The sequence below is a fragment of the Ascaphus truei genome, chromosome 4 (assembly GCF_040206685.1).
Source record: "Ascaphus truei isolate aAscTru1 chromosome 4, aAscTru1.hap1, whole genome shotgun sequence".
Taxonomy (NCBI): Eukaryota; Metazoa; Chordata; class Amphibia; order Anura; family Ascaphidae; genus Ascaphus; species Ascaphus truei.
The window spans coordinates 292,247,463-292,252,374 of record NC_134486.1 but is presented as its reverse complement, the minus strand read 5'-3'; positions in this window follow the sequence as shown (position 1 = coordinate 292,252,374).

Below are 4,912 nucleotides of genomic sequence, written 5' to 3'. Positions count from 1 at the left end.
AACGAGTATTTTTCCATTTTCTCCAAGTCTGCTGAACTCAAGTATGTCAGCTGCTTATGTCTATCAGTTTGAATAATGATGGCTTTGTAAATACTGTTCAAACAATGGACAAAACAAAAACAACAATGCATCTCTAGTTTTAATTACTGACAATCTTATCACCAAATGAAAGGAGATAAAGATTACATAAACTCTGGCAAGATTTTGTTTAACATGGAAAAGTTCAACAGGATGATACACAGCTCCAGCGCTTGGCCGCAAAGTAATGAAAAAAATATTGTTAATGGGAGTAGATAAAGTAAATCCATTTAAAAATACATACACAATATGATATTCAATCAAAATAGTGCCAATTGAGGGTGTATAAAACCATCTCAATATAGAAGTCCTGCAGCCTGGAAGTCTCACGGATTGTCCAAACCCTTTCTAAGAGTTGTAAGCCAGCGGTACGCAAACTGGGGAAGAGCGGCGGTTACAGAGACCCCGCGCTCTTCCCCCACAGCATTTAAATTAAATGCCAGGGGAGGCATGAGGCCTCTGTAACTCACTTACCTGTTCTCTGCCAGGTCTTCGGCGACGCGTAGCCATGGAAATGCGGCGTCAAATGACGCTGCCGGGTCATGTGACGTCACGCATGGCCATTGCAACGTGCGTCAAATGACACAGCGGGGTCACATGACCCACGACGTCATTTGTCGCCGAGTCTTTGGAGAGGGGGGTGCGCGAACGCTACGGCTCCCGCGCAGGGGGGCGCAGCTCCAGAAGTTTGTGCACGCCTGTTCTAAGCTAATGTCCTCCTTGGCGCTGGTCCTCAATTTTAAGTGCACAGTGCAATATGTGAAGAAAAAAGATAATAAAAAAACAGTGTATAGTATCAAACAGTGATGATGTGTCAAATAAACTTCAACATTCATTCATTGCAAAGCAGTGCTTATATCTACAAGCGTTAAATAAACCACTGTGTATAAAAACTTCATTTTTTTATTTATTATTTAGACCCAAGGGTGCAGATTAATCCATCTCCCCCTAAGATCGTGCTGTGGGAAAAATATGGAAGAAACACCCAAGTACTCGCATTAATGCTTGGATGTTGTCACATACAGTATGTTTGTAATGGCAGAGTCAAGTATTGATCTGAAATAATTTTAGCTTCTTGAATATGGCCATCATTTAGACTTTTCTACAACATGCCTTGTAATTCAATATAAATAAGTGCAACTTCAGAATCATTGCAACATTTATAGTCACTATACAAATAAACAATATTAATAATAATGATAACTTATATACGTGTATATTCCCTACTTTAGCCACTAACAAAAGTAATATGCATTTAAAGAGAAATTGTAAAATGCCTAAATATCTATTAACAAAGCTACTGTACATCCATTCTATTCTAACCAAACAAAAACCCTTATGGAATTAGTAATCAAAATGGTTTACATTTCCAAATTGGCAACACTGTTTGTTCCTCCTGTAAAAGTAACATCACAATAACAGCAGGCATGCTGTTGGTGCACTGAATACACAAATTAATTGTTTTCGTGTTTTGGCAAAACCCAGCTTTTTTTTTTTGTTTTTTTGTTATGTAGTGGCAATGTATGCAAATCAATTGAGACCCTTGCTCCTTGTAAATATAAGTGAGACATCAGAACCTAAACAGTGTAAACTATTAGCAGCAAGCCAATCCCTACACTTATGTTGGAAACTCTATTTAAGGACATAGGGGATAGAACCTCAGAGCTCCGGTAATTTTGACCTAATAATGTTACGTTGCTGAATAGAGAACAGATGTTATTTTTCATATTAACAGGGATCCTAAAAGCTAATAAAATGCAAAATTAATGTCCGTTGTTCAAAGTAGTAGAGCTATTAACTTTGATTTTCATGTCTCAAAGACACGTTCTCTAATACAGGGCTGCCAAAACTTTTTAGTCTGCGCCCCACTGCCTGCTCTCCTCCCGATTGCCCCCTCCCTTACCTTGTCTCCGGTGTTGCTAACGGCATGACGTCATGTGACCACACGGCCACCGCCTTGCCATGGCGACGCATCGCCAGAAGCCACCGGAGACAAGGTAAGGGACCATACAGAGGCCTCGCGCGCACTCACCCGGCATTTAATTGAAATGCTTTGGTGAAGAGCGCGGGGCCTCTGTAAGCACCGCGCCCCCTCCCCCAGAAAATCTCACGCCCCCAGTTTACGCATCCCTGCTCTAATACTGTAAGGAATCCACTCCTGGCTTTGACTATAGCCTTGCAGACCTCTGCAGTTGCAAGCTTCCTCTGGCAATCAAGGGCACATGTGCTGCCTTTCATTGCAGCTTCTGCCCTGTGCCCTATCATTGGAGGAATGCTCCCACACCCTTCCCCTGTGATTGGATCTCCGCCCTTTATAGGTTGGGCTTTGGCTCTGAATCAGGGCCGAGCATAATTCCTACCCTGGACGTTACTGTCTCTACCACAAGCCACCCTGGCTTGTCTCCTGTTGTACTAACCTCCCTAGTTCTCATCCCTAGTTCCTGTTTCCTGAGGCCTGCTGCTAGTTCCATGCAGGGGCCCGTTCCTGACTCCTGTGCTGAAGCGTTGTTCCTGAGGCCTGCTGCTAGTTCCATGCAGATGCCCGTTCCTGACTTCTGTGCTGAAGCGTTGGTTTTCCCGATGCTGCCCTGCAGTGTACTTTGGCCAGCCTGCTGTCTCCCCCTGCTGAGACCGGCGTCATGGGCCGAGGCCGCTCCTCGCGCAGAGGCCACTCCCTTGCTCACGCTCCTAAGCTGAAGCGGGGAACTCCTGATTACCTGTTGCCGAACTCCTGCTTGAATAACGACGATCTTACCTTCTCCAATCCTGACCCTGCTATGTACGACTACGAACTGAGCACTCTGGATCAGTATGCGCGGACTAAGGTCGGTGATTATATAACCCCAACTCAGCCCCGCGGTCCGCTCCCGGTTTGTGGCAAGCACAATCGTAACAAATACACTGCACATGTACATTGGTCAAACTACAAGATGTGTTGTTAAGACAGTGCTATTAACGTAGATTTTCATGTGTTACCAAAAGTTAATGCAAATTTTGTTATAATATTGAGAAATGTATCATTTTTACACTTAACGTTTTCACTTAATTATATGGTATATTATGTAATAATGACTGTATAAAATGGGTGTACAATAATGTATATCCATACATTCCTCAACAATATTAATTAATATCATTTTTATTAATGTACAATTAAAATAAATGAAGACCATCCTTCATTTATTTTAATTGTACATTATATAAAAATTAAATTAATTTTTATTGTAGAGATATGTATAGATATACATTATTGTACATATCACCCATACTTTATATAGTAATTATTACATTATATACCATAATAGTTCACACAAACATATCACGTAATCACTAAAAACCATAGTGTAGTTTATGATGTGCTTCAGACATTTAAATGATGCATAATATATATCTTTGTATGACAGATGTAACTTTTTGAAATGAAAGGGTTAGGTCCTATACTTAATACTTTGCTATTAGGCTATTCCGAGAAATAACGCAGTAATAATCAGGATCTGGATGTGAGTAAAGCTGAGTCCCCGGAGGTCACGACGGGGTGCGCACCACACACCCAGGACCGCCAACAGAAATCATGTGGCCCAGATTAAAGGAAGGGAGCAGCCCCTCCCCCAACCAATAGCGCCCCTACCATGGAAAAAATGGTTTTAGCGCTCAACTTTTACTTAACTGTTCACTTATTGTCAAATGGAAAAAAACATTACAATGCAATCTGTTTATTTTAATATTTTCAACAAAAGACAAAGATACCTCTACATCCAATGTGACAAAAGGCCGGGGAGGGGTTCAGTATGGGCCGGGGGGGGGGTTATGTATGGGTAACTGACTGTGTGGGTGGGTGACTGCCTAGGTGGGTGGGTGACTGCCTACCTGCCAGGATGAGTGGGTGGTTGACTGCCAGGTTTGACTTCCATTGACTGAATTCCAGGGTGGGTGGGTGACTGCCTGCCAAGGTGGGCTTGTGGGTGACTGCGTGGGTGGGTAGGTGGGTGGGTAAGTGACAGCCTGTCTGAGTGGGTGAGTGATTGCCTGGGTGGGTGACTGACCTTGACCAGGTGGGTGCTGATTCCTGCTTTCTGCTTCCCTGCCCACCATACGCTTCGTCCATTGTTTTTGCCTTGCTTCCCCCCCTGCCCCCAATCCCCATGGATGCTGCCCAGGGCAGGAGGTTGGCTGGCTTGGAGGGCACGGGAGTGTGGGAGGTAGGCTGTGGGGCGAGACTGATGGGCTAATTCTCACAGGAGCATTTCTCCCCCAACCCGGCCCCTGGTCCCCGAGGCTGCTGCCCAGGTCAGGGGGCTGGCATGGGGGGAGCTGGGTTGGCGGGCACAGGGGGAGCTGAGTTGGCAGGTGTCGACTCGCCACAGCGCTTCCCCTCTGTCTCACGTTGGGAGCGGGGGAGTGGGCCCACAGGCAGCAGGCCAAACACCCTGCTTCCTTGCGCATGTGCGCCAAGACCTCTGCTCTGCGCATGCGCACGCTGATCACCAGCATATTTAAAAAAAATATTACACTTTTTTTATGAAATGGGCATGGCCGCACAGGGGGCCTCGGCGGCCGGGCCCCCTGACTCACCGGGACCGGGACGCCAACCCCGGCAAACCCACCCTGTTGGCGGCCCTGCACACACCACAGCACAGCCCTCTATGGGGCAGGTCCCAGTGGCTGTATGTGTGTGGGCGCTCTGTGACACGTACGCTAACAGGGAAGACAAAAATGTTGTCTTCCCATGCCGCAACATGGGTCAGCGCACAGCCAATGCTGCAGGGAGGACTGGAGCCGTAGCCCAAGGGCAGATTTTGGAAGGTCTTAAATATCGTAGTGTTATTATTATGTG